This window comes from Helicoverpa zea, chromosome 18, assembly GCF_022581195.2.
Source record: "Helicoverpa zea isolate HzStark_Cry1AcR chromosome 18, ilHelZeax1.1, whole genome shotgun sequence".
Taxonomy (NCBI): Eukaryota; Metazoa; Arthropoda; class Insecta; order Lepidoptera; family Noctuidae; genus Helicoverpa; species Helicoverpa zea.
In genome coordinates, this window is record NC_061469.1 from 11,191,713 (window position 1) to 11,219,530 (window position 27,818).

Consider the following 27,818-nt stretch of genomic DNA (forward strand, 5'->3'; position numbering starts at 1 on the left):
TACTCCATTTCTATAGCAATCCTGCTGAAAAATAAAAAAAGATTTTGCCATCATAAAAACCTAATTTATGTACCCCCAGACCAAGAATCATGGATCTGATCTGAATTTCAAGTAGCTATTGGAATATTCTCTTATGCCCTTAATAAGAGACACTTAATCGAACGTCAATCATACACTCGGAGTTAGGAAAGATGAGCGGAGATTCCATAATGCAGGTAGGCCAGGCGCCTTCTTCTATGTCACGTTCGTACGGTGGACATGACCAAAACGATCAGTTATGAGCGAACTAAGTAGGCGTTCGGGTACTTTGAGACATCTGTCAGAGATTTTTGATATTACAAAAAATTATCGGGCTCAAAGAAGGCGTATAAACCCGAAAACAGTAACATTCCCCCGTTCACCCGCATTTCTGCGCGCTACTTTCTTAGGAGATTTTCCGTTATGACACCTCCGCTAGTCATTTTGTTCTCCATGATCATACATAACTCGATGATTCAAGGTAACCCTGGAATCTGCTCTTGACAGGTCATATTTGAACCCTCAAATGATTTAAGACCGAATAGATAGACGTCAATTATGTTTAATGAAGCATGTAAGGCATAAATGGAAATGGATTCGTAGCCGCAAAATAAAGAGGTTCTTTGCTAAGCCTTTTTATTTGACTCAAATACTTCTGCGACTAACAATAATTTAATCTACAAATGATTGTGATTTGGAAAGCACATAAAAATTGGATATACAAACATGCAAATTCAGAATCCCTTCCTTTTTGTAAAATCGGTGGAAAGTAGTTGACTCTCATCCTCCATCATTAACTTTTAAGTTTATTACAAGTCACGTCTCTCGCAAGGAGCGCTCTTAACTCTGAAGATACACCTTAAAAATGCATAATTACTTCTTAATTGACATCTCCCATTAACATCTCAAGAACCGCTTATCTAATAACAAAAAGCTTTTATCCTACAAACCCAATTATTATACTTAGAACCGCAACACAGTACTTATCTGCCCAACGCAAATAATTGGCGAAAGAGCAACATTCAAGTCGTATGTGCCGACCCTCATCAATCAAATGTCAACCTTGTGTTTAGAGAGACAGGGTGAAAAATGTGTTGTGTTCAGGTAGCCGACTGATTGGTATCGGGAATGCGTTAGACTCAATTATTTAGAGGTTTTTGGGGATAAATTTAGCGTGTTGTTTCTTTTTTTGTGTTTTGTTTGTAGGGGAATATGGACCTACCGCTACCAGTTACATTTTAGGATTTTCGTGTAGCTTATTGGCTATTTTTTTAAGTGAACTGGCTTGTGGCAACCAGAGGACAGATTATGGGGCATAGATATAGCTATATATTTTTTTTATATAATACTTTAATACAATTGCGTAACTTTAAGAACTTAGGTACTGCGAAAATCTTTTTTCGGGAATCAATTGTCTGTGTAATCCGGCTTACTTACTTTACGAAAGTCCGTTATTATAACCTTAAGTCATCTCCTAATGACGAACATACATCGCAAGAATTTCAAATTCTTACAATTTATTTTATTGTTCAAGTTTCAAATTCCAAGTGTATTGGAGAGACCCTTATCCTAATATTCCCATAAGAAATGAAAGGCAAACAATAGCTTTTGACATGGGAAGGTTAATATACGCAGAAATATGTCGAAAGAAAATGTATTTAAAGGAGGCGTTAAATATGAAGAAAGAATTCTACTTTCTAAAGAGTTCCGATGTGAAGTATAACTGTGGCTATTTATGTTCTATTCCAATGAGAAATTAGAACTTAAGTTAGCAAATAGATGATCCTGATGACTGGTAGACAACGCCTGCAACAAAATGAACGCGAGCAAGAAGTATTAAATAAATATAATATATAGATTTTGACTGGAAAGAAGATTACTTGTGAGATGACGTTAGGGAGGAAATTAGGAAGAAGAAAGTATGCTGCGCTGCTGACCCTTAAGAGCCTGAGGATGAAGACTGGTGATATAACAGTTATGAGACATATATTTACCTACTAATCCTACTGCCCCATAAACAGCTGGATTGCCAGTGTAGATTAAAATTATAAGACAACATATTATCGAGCAATGGTATTGGATTTCAAAACTCAAAATGAGAAACATTGTCAAAGAGAAAGATCCAATATAATTAAGTTTTAATCACAATATTAACCAATATTCCATTAAATATATAAAACAAAAACAAACAAACCTACAAACAATAATAATGTCTTCAATACCTATTGTGTTAGTCCAACAAAGAAATCGTAACTATCTCTGTCTGACAGCGAAAGTGAAAGCGAGATAGTATGTCGATACGGATCGCATTGTTGTCCGTGACGTCACAAGATGGCCGAAAACATTTCAATTTAAAGTTATATTAAAGTTGATGCTTTTAACTGTATTATATTTCGGTATTATGAAGTTTGTGTCTTTGTTTGCTGATGCTTTCCGGTTTTCTTTGAATTATTTTGGTTAAAATTTCTTAACGAGTGTTGTAAATTGTATTGTTTCTTCAGTACATTATATACCCAAGTGTATAAGGTACATAAATATGTTTTTCCAAAAAAAAACTACGTCAATTTTCACAAACACGATTTATTTTAGAAGCAAATTAATAAAGTTGTGTTTATAATTACTCGTTATGTACCTTTGAAATAATTATTTTTTATTTTACAGATAAGTAAATTTACTTTGTTTTGTTCACAGATAAAAAGACTTCACATATCATCGTGCTTTTGCGTCCTGGATTCTAGAGTAAGTAGTACAACCATTTTTTTATTACCGCCAATATTATCCTAACTTGTTATTTCTTAAACTGTGTCATAGATAACATAGAAGAATCTTTACCAAACTGCCAGCACTATAATCTGTAGTTTTATACCAAACAACCTCTTTAGTATTCTGAACGTGCCAGGAAACGGTAACCACAAAGCGAAAGCAACGTCGTGGGATATTCCTATTTCCTTTCTTCTAACTGACAATTAGAGTAGGGTATATATACGTGCTTATTTTGTTCTTAAGTTAAACGATTTTCTAGACAAATATTAAGGCTAGGAGTTTTTCACGTTTTAAGTCTTGTCATTGGCTAAGATTAAAAAGTGGCTGCTAAATACAGGCAACGAGAAAATACTAAGTCTCGCACACAACCATTCTTGAACCAATTTGAACAAAATCTTTTTTAACAATTTAGGCTTAATAATTTCTCAAAAAAAAGTCTTCTGATACAAAATATGGATTAAACATATCGTGGACGCTTTTATACAGTAGAAAGTGAAAAAAACTAAGGCCTAGGAAAGAAAAAGCAAAATTATACAGGTAAAAGTTGATCAGAAAAGCAACTTTCCTAAAAGTGCAATAACTACTGGTTTTACAACGAACGCATCTTCAACAAACCAAAAATAAACATATTTTCTAGAATACACCTAATAGATTTGCACCATTTCCCAAAAACAACATTCAACAAATATTTCCTTTATCCTATAAATATTTTCTCGACACAATATATCACGTAATAAATCTTTTACGTGATTCACGTCATTGTTGGTAAAGCCATCTGCCTTACGCTTTAATATACGTAGTAATAATAATAATCAGCTCACATTTACGGAATCTTTATTTTTATTGCCAAGAAAATTTCCTTTTTTTCTCGGTATCAGTGTTTTGCAAGGAGTGACTGCCTATCTGACCCTCCTCGACCCAGTTACTCGGGCAACCTAATACCCCTAAGACTGGTTTTCAGACTAACTAGCTTCTGACTACCCGTAACGACTGCCACAGATGTTCAAATGACAGCCGGGACTTACAGTTTATCGTGCCATCCAAAATATCTGATACGATATTATTTTCTTTCGTATATTTTTCAATCAATTGTAAAACAAAACTACCTATGATAAAAATACGCATTAAAACAACATCCAGTAATATTAAAATCCACAATATCTACGAAGGTCATCAAAATATTCTGCAAACACCGAGCCGTTGAAAAAACAAACAAACCGCCAACTTCCTAGTATACACCACAAACCCAAACATACATCAAAATTACTTCGTTTACATTTCAATAGCTAATAACTGAACTAAATATAATCTTCCTATATTTACACTAACAATCAATATCTTTACTATAGTTCGGCCATTCAGAGAATGCGTTCCTGACACGTCGCGATTGAACTGACGACGTAACTTTGCAATGGCGTTGCAGTTACGATAAAAATATTTTTGCTGGTTGTTTACCGTTTTAACAATTGAGGAGCATTAAAACAACATTATTATATCAATAATCAATGAATGTAGTTACGTCGTCAGTTCAATCGCGACGTGTCAGGAACGCATTCTCTGAATGGCCGAACTATAATACATATTATAAAGCTGTACATAGACTCGAGCTCGGTAATTTCAAGAATTATTACCAGTCTTATGAAAAAAAAAAAAAAAAAACAGTGTCACATAGCCCATTCATCGCAGAAGTATGTATGTAGCTAGTATACCAGTATAATTCCAACCAATTAGAGATCTTGCTTATTATATCAAAAGGCAGACCCAAGATTCCAAAAGAAATTATAATTGGGTAATTGTCTATCGCTGACCCAAATCTAATATTGCAAATATCTGTATTACCATTTACATATTGTGATCATATTATAGAAAATCTAGCTTCGTAATTGAAGCATCTATTCCTTCAATAAATCTTTGGTTTTGATCTGTATTCTCTCTGGGTACTAGATTTCCATGTTCTGGTTGAATATCAATAGTATCATTGTGATCTTGCAATATATCAAGCTCAGTGATTATACCAACGGCATTATCTGCCACTGCCCGTCTATTATAGTAGTTTATAAATCATTATATTTGCTGGTAATTTGGTTGGTAGAATATGGATTTATAACCTAATAAGAATATAGACGTTTTGATGAGAACTGTATTTTTATAGATATGTTACAAATATAATGGTATGTTACTATACATGATCATTTATTTCAATTATACCTTCATCGTCGTTGGGTCAGCTACTCTTCTTCTTCAATTCTATGCTATATCTGAAATCATTTATTTATATTTTATTTATTTAATTAAAATACTTTTTGTACATATACAACGGTGGACTTAACCCCCTATTATCTCATAATCTACACATTTTCCAGCCATATCATGCTTTCAGGCAATTCAACTATCGCTTCTTTAGTTGCTCCCCTTCCTCTAATTCAGACCTTCTAATTTATGCTCCAGATCATTGTTACTTTATGATTCTTATTCTTCATCAATAGTTTCATAATTAGACAAAGCAGTCAAGGTAGAAATAGCAAAAATGGCAACAATAGTTCCTTGAACCAGTTTAATACTCTCTACATCTAGATCTTACCTCATCTGTCCGTATTTTTAGTTCCCTATCCATTACAAGAGGAATATATCATATGCTGCTCATAAATTCAACAGCACAATACAACAATATTTTCTAAATTTACTACGCTGTGTAATTTCAGCATAATATTTACTTTAGAACTGAACTTTGTTTGTTCAACATTTCTTAATGGAAATGTATATGTCTGCTAAGAGATAAATCGATGTTCTAGACAAAGTATAATAAAAGTTTTTGTGAATAAAATAAAACAGTTATATTAATGGATATTACAGATTTAACAAATGGTGCAACATATTTTGTATTTGCTGGAGAATTACGAAATGGTCTGTTTTGATGACTAAATGTTCACTACAGATGATACTGTAATAGACATAGTTATTGGACTTAGGAATAGAATAATAGATATGATGATAATATCATGGAAATCGTGTTGCTAAGCTAACTTTTCATTCTTGTTGCTAAGCAACAAAATCGTTTCCATTTATACGATCATTTGTATTGTTATCTTTATAAGCCACTAAATCTAAATAACAATTATTTATAAACAATTAAAGTTCTGTGTCTCATCTTTCTTTCATCAAATTCTACTATCAATCACCTTCCATTTTTGCTCTTGATCTACATACTTATAAAGCGGATATTTTCTCAATGAATTAACCAGATACTGAAATAATCTGGTTTCATTGTTTGGCATTGAAACCACACGTGCTCACAATTTACCCTATTTTTATGTATCTTTCATTAGATACTTTATCTCCTGACGTTTTGAGTGCTCGAGCGTGTAAAATCGAAATTACCAGAAATACATTATTTTGTATAAATGATGGCTTGTAAAAGTCAACACCCACTATTTTAGTGATAAGTAAATGGGTTGTCATAATTTCAGAAATGTGTTATATTCCCAACACAGAGATATTTGAACGATGTTTGATGTTTGAACCTCCCCAGATCGAGGCAAAAGGTCAAAATAGAATAAATATACAGCCAAAGGCCAAAAGTGGTAGGTCAAATTTCATTTCAAAAAAGGTCTCTTAGTAGGACATTATACCTATTTCGCACTACGAATCCTACTGTAGCAACATATAAAAAAAATATCCGAACAAAAGAAGACTAAATAAAACTATGAAACAGAACATCTTAAAATGGTTGTTTACCATTTTTATATACATCAAATTGTACCACGAAGTAAACGTTCAGACTATCGTATAGTTCATGGAATGTAATAGAATTATATAGGAGATTCAGATTACCATGAAAAGGTGGTTTCCAAGAAGAACTCTTTTGATCTATCCCATAGCACGACTATGCCTAAATTGTAACTGGGCTGCTGGCTTATTAAAGTCAGTCGGTCTCCAGAATGAATAAAAGATGGTATTAGTCGATAAAAGGCAGTCGCTTCCTGTAAAACACTGGAACTCAGCTGCAACTGGACTGGACTGGCTTAGACAAGAAGCCGACCCTAACATAGTTGGAAAAATTCAGATGATGATGAGTCAGTATAAGTTTGACACTCCCTCTCGCTGCACCCACAGCTGGAGATGTTAGCCGCTGATTTCCAACCTCAAAAAAAAATTGTTACAGTGTACAGTTCGGCCCTGTTAGGACAAAACGCTGTAATCTGTAAAAGGTCAGTTTGAGAAAACTGATTTGTCATAATATTTACTCAATCTCAATAAAACATTTTATTATTGTATCTAATCAAGAAACCTATCAAAAATAAAAAAAAATGTTTTGTTACAACAGCATGTCATCATCATCATCATCATCAGCCTATCGCAGTCCACTGCTGGACATAGGCCTCTCCAAGTGCACGCCACTGAGATCGATTTTCAGCTTCTCGCATCCAGCTCCTGCCAGCCGTCTTGCGCAAGTCATCACTCCACCGTGCCTGAGGACGTCCTACACTACGTTTGCCGAGGCGTGGTCTCCACTCTAGAACTCGTTTACCCCAACGGTTATCGGTTCTTCGGCTAATATGGCCAGCCCACTGCCACTTCAGCTTGCTGATTCGGTGGGCTATGTCGATGACCTTGGTTCTCTGACGGATTACCTCATTTCTGATGCGATCCCTCAGAGAAATGCCGAGCATAGCCCTTTCCATAGCCCGCTGAGCGACTTTAAACTTGTGAACCAGCCGTACCGACAGTGTCCACGTTTCGGCTCCGTAAGTCATGACAGGTAGGACGCACTGATTGAAGACTTTTGTCTTTAGGCACTGTGGGATCGACGATGTTAGGACTCCACGTAGCTTCCCAAATGCAGCCCAACCCAACTGAATTCTCCTATTCACCTCGTCCTCAAAGTTGTTTCTACCTAACTGCAATGTCTGCCCGAGGTATACATATTTCCGAACAACTTCGAGAACGGCGCCGTGTATCGCAATCGGTTCCGGTAGAACATGTTCATTGAACATGACCTTGGTTTTGTCCAAGTTCATCCGTAGGCCGATGCGTAGAGAAGATTCAGCCAGGTCATTCAGCATCTGTTGTAGGTCCTGCAGCGTTTCCGCCATGATGACGATATCGTCAGCAAATCGCAAGTGAGAGATGTGTTCGCCATTGATGTTGATGCCGCGTCCTTTCCAGTTCAGCGTCTTGAACATATCCTCCATTGCATTAGTGAACAGTTTCGGGGAAATAACATCCCCTTGTCTCACTCCTCGATGCAACGGTATGGGCCTTGTTTGCTGATTCTGTACTTGGACGGACATTGTAGCAGCTTCGTAGAGACATCTCATCACTTGGATGTATCGCCAATCTACTTGACAACGCTGCAGGGACTCCAGAACAGACCAGATTTCAACCGAGTCAAAGGCCTTCTCATAGCATGTACCTAGCCAATATTCGCCTCTGTTGTGACATAACAATGTAAGCGTTAATTACTGCGTTTTGAAGAGATATACTTGTGTACTGTTTTATTGTTATCTGCATTAACTCATACCAAAACTAAAATTAAATGTATTTAAGATATTGTACAGATTAACAAAATGTACTCTTTCTAGCTTTTATTCATTTATGTAAGGTAAATTACCTATTTTTTATGAACAGCATAGGTTAACCTCTTCGGAACTCTACAATTTTAAAGCTGGTGTAATTCCAAGGGAAAACAGTTTTTAGTTCGCTTTTAAACAGCATAACTTCATTGTGGTCATGTACATGAGCTGTCGAGTTCTTTCGAGACCTTTTAAACGTCTCAACGTAATCATCTAAATCGTACAAGTTACCTGACTTGTTCATTTTGTTAGTTATGGCACCATGATCACTGTCATCAGACATCTAAGTATGGCCAGGCTTGAACCTTGTGCTGGCGCCGCTGTTTATTATTATTTTGACAAAACGCAGCAAACAAAGCTTGCAATGTTTTACCAAAATTCAAGATCGGGGGAGGCCTCACCCGCGCGAGCCGCGCGGCCGCTCTCCTATCTCGGTAAAACGCTGCAATCTTGAGTACAGCGTTTAGTAAAAACATTTCCTGCGAATATTAGGTTACCGTGAAGTGAAACATTGAGTTATTTTGGCAATGGGAACTGTTATTCAACAGTAGATTGAACCTGTATCAAGCTTACATCGTTTAGATTATGTTACGCTTTATTCCTATAAAACAATGTAACCCGGGTTGCAGCGTTTTGTCGTCACAAGGGTCGAGTTGTTGAATCATATCTTTGCAAAATAAGTGTGTGCTCATGTATCAAATGGACATTGATTTGTATGTGTATTTACTTAAGATCGTATCTTATTAGCTATCTGGCTGGCTGCCAGGACATGTAGTGTTTAACGGGCCGATAAGCGCCGGCCTATTAACTTCATTACTTATATTGTGTACTTTTGTAGGTAACATATTTTACGCTATATTATTACGTTATGCTTTTATGGTTATTCTATGTTATACATTAACTATGACCAAAAAAATTACTGAGCGTGCTACAAGGAACTTTGTTTTTCTCTGCTTATTTTTTCCAGCTAAATGACTAGGAAGCAGTAGAGAGTATTTTGACGATGCTGTCATATTGCAAAGCTGACGTGAAAAAAGTGCTTTGAATAAACAATTTGTGCGAAGTTTGCAACAGAAAAATAAGACACTTTAAGACTATTGATTCAATAGTGGGCTATGCAACACAACGGAAAAAAAATATTTTCTTACTGAATAGCACTATCCTACGCTTCCATTACAATCCTTCACCAATCACTCAAAAAAGCCTAGAAATAGATTTCTAATAATTTCTTCTCACAATTCTTTTAAATAAAATATGTAAATCATATCGGAGTATCCAACATAAACATTTATACACTATGAATATTTCATGCGTCCTTCAATGAGAAGTTTTCAATCTTTATATTGTAAACAGTGGAAAATTTTCATTGCTAGACATTATAATATAAGCTATGTATAAAAACGCTGATGGTTTAAGAGCAAACTAATCTATTGGATATCAAGGTTAAGCTAAAAGCAATCCAGCATGTCGATTCTATAAAATATCACAACTCACTTCGACATCACTCTCACTTCGACTTCGATCTAAAGGTAGAATTCCGTGGACGCGACAATAGTCAGGATTCCGGTTTCATGAAAATGTTTCATGGGGTATGATTATTTTTATTGAATAAATATAGGTACCACTTACATTTAGAAAATAAATTAAGTAACTTTTAGATTTGAATTCTAGATTATGAATGACGTGTTTTTATTATAGGTACTGCAAATCTTGACAAAGTTTTTACAATTTTACTAAGCGTTGGCCAATAAATTTATCGAACCACATTAAATTCAAATGCAGAGCTAGATCCCCTCGCTCTAAATATAAAATTAATGCTGGATACATAACTGTACATACATTGAATAAAATGTACGATTATAAAAAGAGGTAAAACTCAATAAGTAGGCATCTAATTATTTGAGTGGTATTTTGGTAAATTATGCTAATTAACCCAAAGCATGGAACCGTGAACTGATTGAAATTAGCCATCAAAGGGTTAATCCTAATTAGATTTCATCAAATTTCATTAAAACGAAATCAAACAGCCTGAAGCGTTGGTCATTTCAGTGAACGATGTAAATATACGAGTATGTATTATGTTTCATTAAAAACTGTGTACCACAATATTATTGATCATATTTTTCTCAATTTGCCAGTAATAGAATTTAATGAGGCTGATTTCTACAGAAAATCGTTTTCACTATAAAACGCTTAAATCAATTTTATTATACTAGTATTTTGTTTCAAAATAGATTATATTCCTAGGAAAACTGTTTTTAAGTTGGTGCAGAAGTAATAATTTAACATAAAATCTTCATAGACAACTGAAATAAATAAATAAAATAAAATTATTTATTACTTTACGTTGTACTTATTTTTTACGTAATGTTTTGCTTAATTCTAAAAAGTACTGATGTAAGATTTGTCTGAACTAGGTAAATTATAGTAATAGATCTAGTAGAATTAACAATAAATTGCAAACATTAACTTGCAAGGATCGCTGGCAAAGTAGCTTATAATCCGTATAGTATCCGAATCGGTTCAAACGTTTAAGAGCAGTACTACATACAGACACACTTTGCTTTCAAACTTCTAACACCCTTCTTTCTGCGTCGCGGATTAAAAACTAAATCCCACATCAAATAAAGGATACAAAGTACACATTACAAAACCTTTACCTGAATTCTCCAATGTTAAAACTAGAACAAAGTACTGAAGATTGTTCGGAAAAGGCGGGTCTTGGCTCCTGGCCAAGTTGGAAAGAAACCGCTCATCTCTCCTTACGAAGTAAGTCATTCGGAAGTGTTATGGGGTTCACTATCCACACATTATGGTGTTTGTTATGCTAATGTTAAACTTATGGTATTTATATTTACATAATGTTATGGGGGGTGTGTCGTTTAGAATAGAATAACTGTAGCATAAGTTCGGGACGATTTTGCTTTTTTGTATAATATTTGAATATTTCGAGTGGTTTTTAAGATATTTGGTCCAATATTAGATACAATTATAACAGTACGTGTAGGAAAAAATGCAACTGTCGATATTAGTGACTCGTTTGTCTGCGTCAGGATCTTACAAGAAATACTAACTCAATTTTGGTTAAACTTCACAATGTTTCAGCTTATACATCAGAATATTACACAAACAGACTGCTTGTAATTTTCTAGTAACACAGGGATAATCGCGGGGATACCGTCATACAGTCTACAACATATTTTTGTACAAATTATAGGTAAAACATTTTCCTCTACAATAAATCAACGAGTCATAATGTCCAATATATTCACCCATTCAACAGACATCATCGCCTCAATTACACATAAATAAATGCCATTTCTCGTAATATTTCAGCCATATTTATTACAACAGTTAAACGTTAAAACTTGACAACTTAAAATGGCGGTCCGCTGAAAGAGTGGCAACATTTATTTGAATTTACAATTAACGACTCAGTTTTCGCAGTGTTTACGTCAAAAGGAATTTAAATGGCGTTGATGTATCGTGTGTAATAAACTTTATTGAGCTTGAAAGTATTACCTATTATGTAGACTAGCCGTTTTCCAGCGGTTTCACCCGTATTCCGTTGGAACAACTGCCCGCAATGGGATAAAATTCCTAAATCCATATTATTCAGGAAGAGAGTATCTTTCCAACAGTGAAAGATTTTTTTTAAATCAGTTCAGCAGTTTCGGAGCCATTGAACAGCCTATAAATAAACAAAAAAAAAATCTGCTGTATTATATTAGTATGGGTGTATGTATTGGATGTATGTTCGCCTTTTATGCTGAAACTAGTGAAAAGATTTTGATTAAACTAGGCAGTAACATAGCTTAGTCGTGGTGGCCTAGTGGGTAAAGGACCAATCTCTCAAGTATGAGGGCGCGGGTTCGATCCCAGGTCAGGCAAGTACCAATGCAACTTTTCTAAGTCTGTATGTACTTTCTAAGTATATCTCAGACACCATTGGCTGTGTTTCGGATGGCACGTTAAACTGTAGGTCCCGGCTGTCATTGAACATCCTTGGCAGTCGTTACGGGTAGTCAGAAGCCAGTAAGTCTGACACCAGTCTAACCAAGGGGTATCGGGTTGCCCGGGTTGAGGAGGTCAGATAGGCAGTCGCTTCTTGTAAAGCACTGGTACTCAGCTGAATCCGGTTAGACTGGAAGCCGACCCCAACATGATTGGGAAAAAGGCTCGGAGGATATAGGCAGTAACATAGCTTATGTACCGAAATAACTTACCTGTAGGTAACTTTTATCCGGGTGTGGGAAGAAGTAGAGGGTGAAACCGCTTTCGGGTGCTTGCTTTTTATAAAGGTTGAAAGGTGTCAGACCAACAATGTGTATGAAGAGGTACCCATAATAACTCTTTTAGGGATAATACTCAAAATTCTATTACTTTCTTTTGAAAAAAGCTGGTAAGTAAAACATATTTGTAACAGAACAGAAAAAAACTCAACACAAAAAAAAAAACAATCTACCTACTGCGTCATTTTGTAACCATATCATTTATGAAATGACTTTCAAAAATAACATAAACGTAATAACAGTTATTTCACTAACGACTAGTTTTTAAATAACGTTACCAAATGTTAGCTTAGTTTTCGTATAGTCTAGCAGTTTTTGCTCGTAAAAAAGCATATTTGGCTCATTTTCAAACGAATTTTTATGCCACGTTTGCGGCCAAAACTTGGTAAATGCAGAGTTTAAAAAGTAAGGTTACTTTGCTGTTTTTATGAATACTGCAATATTATAGTTTGAAGGTGAATAAAGTTGCTACGTAAATACGTATGCAAATATAAGTTGTAATGTAAGGCAAGTTAAATTGGGACATCTTTGGCAGTCGTCACGGGCTGTCATAAGCCAGAAAATTTGGTTTTAAGAGGTCAAATAAGCAAGTACTCCTTGGAAAAAGCTTGGCAGATGGCATTCGCTTCTTCGTTTATCAGAAATGTATAGTGAAAACAGTTCCTGCTAAATTTCAATTTGTAACTAAGTGAGAATAGCACGAATGTATCAGTTAGTAGCAACATGCAATTTCGCTATTAGCATAAACAATGATTTCGTTAATCCAAACAAATTCAAGATTAAAATCGACAGCGGCCATATTTTTATTGCAAACTATTTATTGAATTTGTTAAACAAATATACGATCGGAATGTTCAATCGAAATTTCCTGTTATACAAATGGTTTTTAAACGTTATTGGACTGTTCTTGGATACGGCTATTGTTTCAGTTTTGTATATTTACTTGTCTTCAAGTGTAGACATCCCATTATCCATGGTATTAGCAGGTTTCCCCAAAAACTGAATAGCAGTCATTGTTACAATTATTATTCCACGTCAGAAGCCATTAGGTGGATTTGACAAGACTGTTATGCTTTGGACTGTTAGGTAAAAACCTGCAGCTCATTCGTTAAGAAGGAGATCCTATTATTTTAAAGGCATATAAAATGTTTGTGTTTTAAATAAAACCGCCTGTCATATTTTGCCAAAAAATTCAATATTCATTGTTTATTGTTAAGTATAAAATCACCATAGTGAATATCGACCCTGATAAAATCTTCAAAACCTACTTTTATGAATATTTTCTTTGTGCACAGAAGCATTGATATAAATTTCAAAAAGGTCAAGGTTAGATTCAGTCACCTTTACAGGCATCCAAGATACCCTTAGGTGCGTAGTCTTTAAACTTTCCAAGAGAATTTCAAAACTGCTGGAATTTTCAGGATATTGGTTACCGCTGAAATTCCTTCGTAAAATAATTTCATTATATTTTGTTAGACTTTAGAGCCCTGAGTATCAACTATGTTTTATTACTTTTAAATTGTAACAGGTTTATAATTTATAGGGTCACCGTTTTGCAATTTTAATTTTTGTAAGTTAATGGAACGTAATGGGGGCTGGCATCTTTTCAATTATAAGTGTATTAGTATAAATTATGAAATGATTGATTTTTGATGAAAACTTTATGTAGGTAGATATCAAATTTTGGCATCAAGATATTCCTGTAGCTATACAATACCTACTTAGCGAATTACTATTGGAACATAATATTATGCTTCATAAACTGTTCCGATCACAGTCAGACAGACTGTAAAATTATCGATCGAATATATTATGGTAACTACTACAATCTCATCAAGCCTACAAAATAACAAAGTAAACAAAAAAAAATCGAATCTCTAAAAATACGAAACAAAATGAAATCATAGTCGCGCACTCTGTCTAGTGGTCGGTTACCATGGCAACGGGCTATAAACAAACCTACTCGACTTGGTGAAGGTGAAGAGAATTACTTTCGCTCGATATACTGTTGTATTAGAGTTTTATAAACTACATTATTGATAAGAATAATCCTTACTTTATTCTTTTTTAATACATATTTTGGCCTTACCAAGAGGTATCGAGTTTCCCGGGTTATTAGGTTGTGGAGGTCCGAAAATCGGTCCCAGAGGTCCCGAGAAAAACCGGTTCAAATGTTAAACTTGAACAGTTACTTTATAAAGCCCAAGCCATTTGCCCAGTAGTGGGAATGGTTAGAATAGGTTCTTTACTTCACTCTTAAGACGGAATCCAAATATTTTTGAAATCGGTCCCAGAGGTCCCGAGAAAACCCGGTTCTAATGTCCAACTTGAACAGTCAGTTTATGAAGCCCAAGCCATTTGCCCAGTAGTGGGAATGATTAAAATAGGTTTTTTACTTCACTCTTAAGACGGAATCCAAATATTTTTGAAATCGGTCTCAGAGGTCCCGAGAAAAACCAGTTCTAATGTTAGCCAGCCATTGTTAGCAAGCCATTTTAAGCAGCCACAAACCTAACAACCTCTTTTCTTGAAATAACATTCAGATAGATAGTGGTTTCACTGTTAACAGGATAAAAAAAAAAAAAACAGAAATAGACGTTTAAAGGTAATTGTTGTTTCTCTTGTTTTTCAGTCTCTATCTACCGCAATCAGTCCTAAGTTCGAGTAGCGTCATGCAATTAATATCCTTAATGGCAATGGAAAAATCTTATCAAGACGAATAAAATAAGCTCAAACACGAGGTAGTAAATAGATACCGTTGAGGAGTTCCCTCGTCTCACTGTCGTCTCCATCGTCAGGTCAGGTCTTTTTTTTTTTTTTTTTTAGCGACGTAAAATCATCAAATGACCCCTCCCGCTGTGGGTTAGCAGCGGTGAGGGAGTGTCAGACTCTTACTGACTAAAATCGTCGTGTTCCGTCATAGGCCTTTTATGTACCAGGGCCGCGGTATCTCTTTCGAACAACCCGCAGCCCAGGTCAGGTCTTAACCTCCACAGTTTTGTGGTGTCGGAGACATATACCCGATTGACAAGTTTTTATTCGATATGTGCTTACAATTTCCGAGAGTTCCATAATGTTTTAAGGTTTCTATCACCAGACCCTGGACCCTGGAACTATTTGGAAAGTAAATCCTTTTAAACAATAAAATGATTGTTTAAATCGGTTGGTAAACAACGGAGTTATGCACGTACTTACGTAAAAAGAATACAAACGAACTGAGAAACTCCTCCATTTTTTGAAGTCGGTAAAAAAAAATCTCGTTCAATACCTCGTATTTGTCGATTAATATTAAATGCATTTCAATTAAGGTAATAAAAGTGGAATAGTTAAGAGTTCGTAAGCATATTTTTCGTAGTATTGAATAAGAGTCAAACCAGTTTTTCTCAGCACTCCTGGGATAGATTTCGAAATATTTCGGTCTGGGACCTATTATAAGCCTATGGAACATAATACACTATGCAGTTACTGTGGGCAACTCTTGAGCCCAACTTCCATACAAAGAATAGCATTGTCCTTTGATTATGAAGAATTTTCATAATATTATTTACAAAATGCCCCGTGATTTCACCCACGTCCCAAGAGAATGGTTTGACGCAACCACGTATAAAGTAGTTTAGGTCCTTCACTAGGCTATTTACCGAATCTCATTGTAATTGATTCAGTGGTTTCGTGAAATTGCGACAGAAGAACAGTTAATAACAATCGATTTAATTTTTATACACACAACATGAGAGTAATTAAAGTGATAAGGATTGAGGTTTAAGGTTAGATCAATTTTCCCATCTAAACTCAATTTTACACATATATTTTTGTCAGTAAAACATATTTAGGCTAATTATAACCCCACACAAAAAAAATACATCCTAAGTATAAACATACAGCATATTGTCATGGAGTGTCATCGACTCGAGACAGGCAAGGTCGGGGGGTATTTTTGGTGTTACAGCTAATTGCCTGGCTGTGGGAGATACTTAGGTGCAAGAATGAGGAGAAAAAGAACGTAGTTTTATGGGGAAGATGGTAATGAGTATGTTATACAAAAACGGACATTGAAAGAAGAAAGAAAGAAAGAAAACTTATTTATTGACACAAACCATACATACACATAGAAACAACAAAAAAACAAAATAAAAGAACAAAAGGTTGCGTCAAATAGGTCCAGTTCAGCATTATGCCAGACAGCTAGTGTCTGACGCTGGTTTTCAACTGGACCTATGCGGAGTTGCGGATGTCCATCGGTATGAACTGATTTATGCTCTATAGAAAAAAATAATAAAACTACTAAACTATGTACTATTTAAAAAAGAAAAAAAAAAGAAACGTAAATCATAATCAGAAGGATTAGTCACAAAAATTAAATAAAAATAAAAAGTGGAGGTAAACGTAAATAAATTCATACCGTGACTAATCGCAATCCTGAGGAAGCATCGCTCAGTGACGATTTGATTGAGTGATTGCTGAAAGTTTTGTTAATATTTTTGACAATAACACTTCGTCAGTCTGAACGTCTTTATAAATGTAAGTACTAAATGTAAAACATTTCAGCATTATCAAATGTAAAGTGTGTAGTGTGTTATGAATACGTGTAACCCCCAAATACCGAAACGTTACATAACTTGTGTCTTGCTAAAATCTCTCTGTAACAGCAATCATCATAAGTGTGACAACCGTTCCTTCGCAATACATAACGCTTTTACACACAATTTTAACACAAATCGTTGTAACATACCGACATCCTTAACATAAGCATCAAAAAGTTATAAACCATATAACTTTCGGCATTTGCCAAAAACTCGTCTCGCGAATGCAAACACTTTTCACATTCACTCCGTATAATATGTCCACGTCATATATAGCAGCTCGCCATTTGTGAGGTCAAGGTCATTCATTGTTTACCTACTTTATTTCCGACCTCTTTCGGACGTTTACTGTCAAATCTTTTTGACAAGCTGCTGTTTAATGAGTTGGAAATTTAGACGTTTTGAGTTATATTTTAGATCTATTATGGTTGATGTAACGCATAAAATTAAAACCGTATTACCTATAAAAACGAATGAAGCAGATCTTACCAAAACATATAGAAAAAAAATTAATATCAATTAAGTACTTCAAAGGACGATGGGCGTTTTGGTACCCTGTCCAACAGTGTTGATTCTAGTACCATTGCGTAGGTCTTGGCAAGCCAAAAAACGTTTACTATAACGACTAGTCCCAATTCCTTGTCCATTTCGCGTGACATCGACTAATAGAATGTATAATGTTCATAAATCATCAACGTAGATGTAGTTCTTAAATCCAACTGTATTGAATAAAAACTGGTAAAGTAACAAAAAAACAAGAATTTGGCCTTCTTAGAATGTTGGCCTGCCCACTGCTTTAAAAAAAGTCTGTGTGCAAACCTTTGCAGTTCACGCAGAATATAGCTTATGTATTTGATGAAAGTCTTTCAGTATTTACAATCAATTAATGTTTAATGATTATCGTGTTTTAATAACAGGTTTTTTTTTATTTCATATAATGTGTAGGTACATGGAAGCCAGTATGTTTAAAGATAGTATGTAACTAAAATGATTAGTTGTGTTTTCAGAAATGTTTTGAACTTTTGTCAAATCAGATGACGATTGTGTTTCCGTAGTATGACTCCATAGACTATTACAACCTTTAGATTATAATAGAGTGTATCTCAAACAATTTAAGATGTCTATTAACTGAGTTTAAAATTATTATACTGACGACATATGCCTCTTAATGAATTTGCATATATGGATGACATACTTGTTTCTATGTCGATTTAATTTTTATCGTTACTTGGATCGGACAGCTAATTGAGGCAAGCCCCATAGTTTTTATTATTCTTCACGTAAATACCTTTCTAATGATATATCATACGTTACTGTTGGAGCGGGTACCAAATCCCATACAAAGTGCCCATTGTCCTTTCTTAACTTACACTCAGTACACCTTAGAAAAACTATCGGGTGGTCTTGAACCGTTCAGTCATAGACATTCATTTAAACTATCACCATTGAGAACCTATTTTTAAACCACCTTCAACTAAAGTCATGGACTTCAATAAAACGCACCAACTACCCGTATCACTATGTAACGTCTTCAATGTTACTAAAATACTTTACGACTGTGACCTTGACCTTGACCTTTCTTTCTTTCTTTCCAGATTTGGTAATCCGCAACCCGGCGCGGGTTGGCAGTAAAACGGCGGTCAACGCCACGATAGATACGTAAGTATATAAGTATCTATGTAAAGGATTTGCCTAGACGCCTTGTATAACAATGTCTTACTGCGGATTTCAATAATGTATTGTCTACTGCAGATAGAATTTTGATGTCATCTTTATACAAGTAATAATGAATTCCTATCTGTTGTGAGTGAAACGAAAGAGAGTTGGTTTGCATGCGCTAATCTCAAGAATTATAGCACATTTATCGAGGAAGTTAGTTATTCATTTATAGAGGTTAGTTCCCACGCATCACTGGTGAAACAACAGGCGGAAGTTAGTCATATATAAAAACAAATAAAGTGGATATCTCTACATTAAGCAAAGCAATAGAGTTTTCCATCAGTAGGCCATACAATCTACTTCTATTTTCCGAATATAATAATCATTTCTCGAAAGCACAATAAAATAAAGCCCCATAATATTTTCATCTCAAAAAGCAATTATCCAAGTTTCATTTAAACTTAAAGGTACTATAAAAAGACAAAGATAAACTCGTAAACAGATTTGTAAAAGGTACTTGGAGTAATTTTTATAATCCATTTAGTTTAGACTTTGAGTTAAACGTAACTTTCTCGTAAAATATTTGAGCAAACTCTTTGAATTATCTCGCTGTAACGTTTTGGGGCGCTTTTGTAAAATACGAGTTAATTGCTTTAAGAAGGTTTTTATTGGGCTTTTGTTAATTAATTTATTTTAATCTAAATACTGATGAGTTTTTTAGTTTATGTTCACCTTTATTTGTGCTTAAACTTGAGCAATATTATATCAGCTTCGTTAGACTGTACAGAGAATATTTAAGTTAAATTATTACATCTACATATGTATAGTGTATAACTCCGTGGATGGGTGACCATCTTGAAAAGTTTCCTCGGCTTTCGAAAGGCATGGTAAACCAGTGCAGTCCACCATCTTGTCTTACCAACGATATCAGTTTGGATACGTTACTGGGTTGTGGAGGAGAGATAGCCAGTCGCTCCACGTTAAAGCCCGGCTTCCATCGCGAGCGGAACGGACCCATTAATGACTTCTTTAAACTCGCAAACGCAAACTGCATACTTGTATTTCCACCAACAAATAGTCCGACGAAAAGAGCCGAGCGTGTAGAAAGAGTAGAAATGAGCTCGCTCAGTTCTAGGAAGCGGAGCGGAGTACTTACGGACTCCGCTCAACTCGCAATTACAATTTACATAGTAGCGTTTCCACACAGAAAGTGGTGAGCGGGGCGGATTGAGCGAGTAAAAAGAAATTGAAAAGAGTCCGCTGCGCAAGGCCTGCCCCGACTAGTTCAGAACGGACTCGCTCTCTGTCTGCCTACATTCTCCTTTTAATTTTACGATCTTGAATATGCTGGCACAGCCAAAATCTTCTTTTAGCGCGTTTTTTTCTTTAAATAAGATAAAACAATACGTGCTTGTTTTTTCTGTATACATAATCACTATCATCGCTCGATTCCGTGTCACTCGATAACATCGCAACAACACGACCACACACACAACCAGCTCAAAACTTCAACTGAACTCGTTCTCTGTGGAAATTATCTACTCGTTTTTCATTTCCCATTTTCCGTTCAGCTCAGTCCGCCCATTTCTCTATCTCAGTTTCATTTTGCAGTGGAAATCAAATGACCAACTCTTCGTTGTTGGAAACGCAAACCTCTTTCATTACAAAAGAGTCCGTTCCGCCTAACCATTTTTCGCACATTACCCTTTCGCAGTGGAAACCGGGCTTAAACACTAGTACTCAGCTGCAACTGATCAGACTGAAAACCGACCGAACCTAGTTCAGGGTCGGCCAGGCAAAGGCAGATTTATTATAAAACTGTAGATAAATACTATTATTACTTACATTAAGATATACCTGAGGGTTGCTTTTATAGACAGTAAGTTACCTATTAATCCAAAAACAAAATAGCAAACCCATTATAAATTGCGTGCTGCGATCGCTAAAGATTATGTTCCTAGATAAGCGTATAGTATAGATCAAACAACGGTATAGACAGGACAGTTAACGACTGCTATAATTAGTGGCTTTCGTAACTGGCACCGGTATTCTGATAGTTCTGTATTTTGTGTATTTTAGGTAGTTTGTGGTAAAATTATAAAAGGGTTAAATAATAGTGAAAATGTTGCCTATGCGGCACACGGTTTGGTATAATCAGGTATAATTGATAGCACTTTGGATTTAATGCGGCTGTTTATCGACATTACTCTAAAATTTCTCTCTCAGGCATTTTAGTCTTTAAAAATTAATTTTGGATGTCTTGTTTTCGAAAACCTTTCTAAAAGGTCCATTTAAACACACAAATCATACATTGCAAAAAGTAAAAAACATTCAGTCGAACAGGTCATTAACCCCAATCTAATTAATTATTTCAACTTTTATACCATAACTCCGCCACAAAAAAAAACAACCATTATTGACCCATCGCTATCAAAACTATCTTTTTCGTCATTATTTACATTTTCATTCGTCATGCGATTCCTAACGTCAATGAAACATGTCAATTACCTAACCTATATGGATACGAAGCGTCCAATGCCCCGTTTACCAAGGCCACTGCAGTAGTAACCTGACAAAAGGTACGCCATTGCGTATTTTTAGCTAAAAAATCTAGACTAAAAATACGGAGAGCCTAGAAACAAAATATGACGGTCTCGAATCACTAGAGAGCTATTTTATTCTTCACATTTTTTTGAACATCTGCTAGATTTTTGATTACATACAGTGACGAATTTGGAGCGTACAAGAGTTAGTTGGTTATAATTATGATAGCATTGTGTTGGTAGGTTTCTTAATATTTCACAGAAACATTAGGTCAGTGATTCACTGTTTTGACCTTATTCTATATTATTTCCGCCTATCGGCTTATGTTTGATCCTCCGTAGGAAATAAGCTTCTTTAAAATAAATATCCAAAATTTAAGACATAGGTTTCGCTAGGTCCTAAGCGTGACAAGCCATACTCTTCAATGTCCCTCAAATCCTACCAAATGTGATTAACAAATGGTAATTCTAAATATTTATATATCGTCATTCTAATAAGGATATTTGTCTACACTTCTATATCAAACCGCTTCGTTCTTTGAAATATTCTGCTGATTCTTCACTTTATATATTATTTGATTTTCCTTTGAAACACCTGCCTAGTGCATCCCTGTCAGCAACATTCGTGTAAGCAAAAATAAAAATATTAATATATTTCCCCTGGCCGCTATTTGTGACACTCGACCCCTTTTGCGATAGGAAATTGTGATTGTTTTTATATTATGTTAGGAAGTGTTTTGTTTTATGTAACTTGTAGTTTCTGTGAGTAACAAGTGGTATGTTTTTTTGCGGTGCGGTATTGTTGCGTTTGTCGTCAGGTGCACGGACGTGCGCGCTTTTTGTATGGTTTGAAAAAGAAATCCCTAAGGTATATTGCTTAAGAAATCACTTATTTACTGATAAGTGAAACAGCGTGCTATTATAGTTCGGCCATTCAGAGAATGCGTTCCTGACACGTCGCGATTGAACTGACGACGTAACTTTGCAATGGCGTTGCAGTTACGATAAAAATATTTTTGCTGGTTGTTTACCGTTTTAACAATTGAGGAGCATTAAAACAACATTATTATATCAATAATCAATGAATGTAGTTACGTCGTCAGTTCAATCGCGACGTGTCAGGAACGCATTCTCTGAATGGCCGAACTATAAAAAGAAACAATTTAAATGAAAAATATTTAATACGCGGTCGGATGCGCGATAGGATGTCGGTTAAAATGATCCGAAAACTATTCTGTGAACTGAAAATGCAACCAAAAAGAATTTGGAAATTCAACTTAGCTTAAAAGAAATTACTTTGCTTCAAACAAATACGAAAAACAGGAGGTACACTTTCTAAAAATATACATATTTTCTTGAACATTTTCAGTGATCATTAAATAAAATAATTTCATACAACCAACAAGTAAGTAGGTAATTTTGTGAAAAAGGGCGCGCATCACATTTCTCAAGGGGAGAAAAGTAGGGCAAAATTCTGTAATGCTGAGTACAATGAACTTTTTTAACAAAGACCAAATATTATAATAGGTTTCGAATGGAAAATGTGTTTTTTTCACTCTTGTTAATAAGCTTGAAAATGTCTCGTACAATGTGGGTAGAAATTTTAATTAAATTGGTCGTGATAATTGGCAATCGTATTTATATTACTTTCTGTATCGTATATTTCGGTAAAATAAAAACACCTTTTTGTCTATTTATTTATTGCAAACATTTCTGACTACTAATGATGTAGTTAAATTATCATGATGCTTGAAGGTGACCAAAACCACACACAGTAACTAGTTTACATTTAAATAAAACGTGAATAAAATACCGCATGTCTCATACAATTATTCATTGCATTGGATTCCACAGTATTGAATAAATATAATAGGTTTTGCTCATGAATATTTCATAGTCTCAATTTCTTTGGGGTCTGGTACAAATATCTTTTTCGTAGATATTTTTCATACAAAACATTCTTTGGTGAGCTACAAAATGCCAAAAAATGTACATTGCTATTTTGCTTATGATAACATGGGCTCTAGAATTTATTTTATATTTTTTGTAAGTAAACCATCTATGTTCATGCCAATCTATTTTTTCTATGAGGTAGATAGTTTACTAAAAACATAGATATTATTGAGTTTTATGCTGTATTTTGACTTGTAACTGAGTGTTCAATACAAATGTGAAGAATATTATGGTTCCTTTTATTTACTGCCCCGTTTGGCGCAGTGCTATGCATGGGATCCTGTTTAATTCCTGGGTTGGGCTAAAATTACTTTTTGGATTTTAAAAACTTTCACAAAGCAGCCCAGAGACTGGAAGTTGGCGGTGTTACCTACACCCCCGTGTGGTAGGCATATAAAGCCAAACTCGTGAATGCTGCTCAGTAGCAGTCGTTGAAATAACCCTGCAGCTCACTCGAGAAGGAAAAAAAATACCAATAAATCATGAGTACATTACCTTTTTAATAACCAGTACATTTAGAAATTAGAAGGTATTTTTGAACTGGGAAAAACGTCCTTATCCATCTTTACAAACGAATAATAATATTCATTTAAAATATTAACAAATTGTAAGTACCAACCGCGGTACCACTTCGAAACTCTCTCTCATCTCTGAGTGACATTAAATTATGCGCATATTGGGAAAAATAAATAACTAAGTAAGACCCTCATAATTGAGTGGGGTCACCTGGGGTCATCTGAGGTCACTTAGATTTGACAAGTTGCACGGGTTTAGGAAGGCATGTCACTGGGCCACGGCTGACATTTGAAAGTCTTCGGCAGCCATTGCGGGTAGTTAGAAGCCTGAAAGTTTCCAGTCTTACCAACCAAAGGGTACTTGATTGCCCGGGTGACTGGGTAGTGGAGGTTGTTATATGCAGAATGGTTAGTCAGAAAGCCGACGCCAACATAAAACTTTCTTACTTTTGTTATAACACTTTCTGCACTTCTTGGATCTACTAAACCAATTTTGAAAATTATTTTACAAACTAGCTGACCCCGCGAACTTCGTATCTGTTAAACCTTCCCTGGACGTCTACAAACATTTTAAAACCAAAATCAGCTCAATCGGCCCAGCCGTTCTCGAGTTTTAATCAGACTAACGAACAACAATTCATTTTTATTTATATAGATTAAAAGCTATGTTATTTTATAGTATCACAGTCTTCTTTTATCCTGTTTGTAGGCAAGTAGCTTCCAGAGAAAACAGTTAAACTACGGGAGACATATAGTACATAATAGCTACCTATGTCCATTACAAAACCGCGTTGCTAAGTAACAGTATTTTTTCGCCCCTCCAACTTATGACCTTAATTTTTGTGTCTATTATCATTGACCTGGAAAAAGTATTACGAAGCTTCTTGTGGGTACAGTGAACCTTAAATTAGGGGCAAGCCTTTGTTTTTTATTATTTAGTACTTTGAAAAATATGTTGTGAAATGATAACTTTGGTTTTGTGTTGAGTATGACCTCCAATTTCGTGTATTTTCGTTTCAAAAAATTTAATAATACCTACCTCATTCTTCACCCATCCATTGGCTGACCGCAACAAAAAGTACCATCATTTACTGTGGTCATTACATACATATTTACTCTGTAATCCGAATCACTTTGACGTCATACAACCCGACCACATCACAGCTTTTACATCGCTATAAATACGTGAAAAACCACAAAATGGATGGTCGAAATTATCGAATAAAAAATTGATTGCTTCGTAAATTATTACCACAAATCAAATCTTGAAATTACCATATCGACACCCGATCCTGTCGTTAAACAGTTTTTTCCTGTCAAGGCTTTCAGATGAATGATTAATGATAGCTAAATTCATTATTGGCTCAAACTTGGGGCCTGTCTATCAATCAGAACGGCTAATGCTGTGTCCTTTTTTTCTGACTAATTTACATTTGATAGCTGGTTAGTGAATGTTAAAGTTTGTGGGTTTGTTCGACTGGTTGCAATGGATTTGGGGTGTATTTCGAGTTTTTCGAAGTTTGTTTTGTCTTGCACTTTCTAAAAAAATACTTATACCTATGTAATGGTAGTAAACCCACAAATATGTATTTTTAAAATCAAATAAATAAACTATTTAAGCAACAAAATATAATCATTACATCAAACAATCAACCCTTGAAATAGACGTAAACTTTTTTGAACTGTTGGTTAATAAAACGATTCGCATTTTCGACAAACATATTACTTTCCACCCTTCGTCTGAAAATTCCAACGAGTGAACACGCTTGGCATTTCCTGTGACGTCATCACGCATCAAAAAAATGCCAAAAAATAAAGGATACACTCTCTTTTTTAACGTCGGTAATACGTAATTTCTCTTTTTCAACATCGGGAACGTATATATGTTTAATCGAGCATGCTTCGAGTAATATTGTTTTGCTGATTCTAAGAAGGGCATACATTTTGAGCGTTTGTTTGTAAATACAGTTGAATATTTTTATATCATTCCGAACTTTTAGGGGAAAGCCTTCACGAATACCTATATTAATAATTTTAAGTTACTGCAATTTTATGAAGCCCTAGCTTAACCAGCTGTTATTTTCCTATTTTTTATACCTTCATAAATATTATAATCAAAATGTAGTGTACCTTTGCAAATTCATCACCAAATCACAAATCCTTTTAAACACGGTTTTACACACAGAACCTAAAAAAAATAAATATATGTATTCAACAAGGATATACTTAAACACACACATGAGCAAACACATATAGAGCTTATACACACACATGGAATCCGACCAGTATTTAGCCAGGTGGAACTCAACCAACTTTGTTGCCGGCTCGTTGCTTTCTAAAGCTTCCGAGAAAATTACTTTTTTTGGGTTCCACACTTCAAAAGGAAAAACTGAACCCTTTTTAGAATCACTTTGCTGTCGATCAGTCGGCTTGGTGAAACTTTTTTTCGAGTACGTTCGTGGTATTTTAAGTAGGTGTCTATTGATCAAGTACTTTGATCTAGGGTCTTTCAGAAAACCAAGCTCATTATTAAAAGCAAAACAAACTCTTCAGCTTCCAATTATTAGTAGAGATAGTACTCACGTAAACCAAAATAATGAAATATGGCCAGATATAGTATCAACGAAGCAGCTTTAAAATTATTCGCAAGTTCATTGCCGCTTTAATATCGACTATCATTTATGCAATCATAAAAAAAACTCCTACCAATATACGAAATACGGAACCAACTTTCTCACTTTCTATCTAACCTTCATTCTTTCTACCTGACGCAAGTTATCAAAGGCATCGGGTTTATAAAACAGCTTTTCATTATCCGATCTCTTATCGACAGTCGAGGGTCCTTATTGACGAGCCCTGACACTGAAGTTGAGGGGACTGATGGCTTATTTCAGAGGATTTTAATAAGGTGCTAATAGGGATTTTGTGGTCCCAAGTGATTAAGGATTGAGTGAGTTTGACTGATTTATGTAGATAAAGCTTTTGAAGAAAAATAGGTCTTTTCTTTGTAATATTCTGTTACAGCATAGATTTTTTTCTTATTGAATTTTGACTATTATAGAAAGTTACATCTGCTTTTAAATAAGTAATTGAAATTGAAATAGGTAAATCGGCCTACTTCGAGGGAGATACTTACTTAGAACTTCGAAGAAGGGAATAACTACAGCTAATGGAAAATGTATAAAACTATAAAAGATCCTAAAAAAAGCTAATTTGAAGAAAATTAGGCCTTGACACGCAAACAAATTATCACAACTCAATTCTTAAATTTTCTAATTCCACCCCCAAATAACTACCAATTTTCTCTAGACTTCGGTTTTACCAAATAAAAAAAACAATCAAACTCCCCTAACAAAACGATTAAACAAGTTATAATTGAAAACGTTAACCCTATCAGCGAGTAATCTTAGGGTCTTTGGGACCGGCCCACTTGTCAAACTAACTTAATCAAACTGTCCTTGGGTATAAAAAACCCGGTTCTTTTGTATTTTTTGCGAAACACGAGGGGGTTCAAAAATCATCTGGGTTTTGGTGGTGAATAGACCTCGGATCTCTAGAGCCCTGCTAATTTATCTGTACCCGTATTTTGGATCTCGTAAAAGTTTGAAGGGTACTCGTAATTTTTGCTTGGTTAATTTAAGGGTAGTCTTTTCACAATACGTGTATGTCTGCCTGTCCATGATACAATACAACGTGTGGTCTAAAATGTTACTAAAATCAGATTTTTACAGGAAGTTTCAATTTCATAAATATTCTAAAATTACATATTAAAAAGATGTTAAGTAATATTCTCTTTGTCTACAAAATTCTTCATTGTCCTTATATACAATCGATGCCATCGTTAGTAGAACTGTATATTTCTCTAATGGTAGTAACTTGCGCAATTCTTCAATAAACATTTTCCACTTCTATGCTCTTCAAT

General features: G+C 35.0%; 1 protein-coding gene across 4 annotated transcripts in view; it reads left to right on the forward strand.

Moving 5' to 3' along the window:
- Positions 1-27,818, forward strand: part of LOC124638754 (potassium voltage-gated channel protein Shaw-like) — an 84,244-nt gene that overhangs the window by 34,886 nt on the left and 21,540 nt on the right. For all 4 annotated transcript variants that reach the window (XR_006985402.1, XM_047175827.1, XM_047175828.1 and 1 more), the window contains exons 2-3: positions 2,710-2,757; positions 18,822-18,885. The gene's annotated coding sequence lies outside the window, so the exon portion shown is untranslated. The remainder of the gene's footprint in view (positions 1-2,709; positions 2,758-18,821; positions 18,886-27,818) is intronic.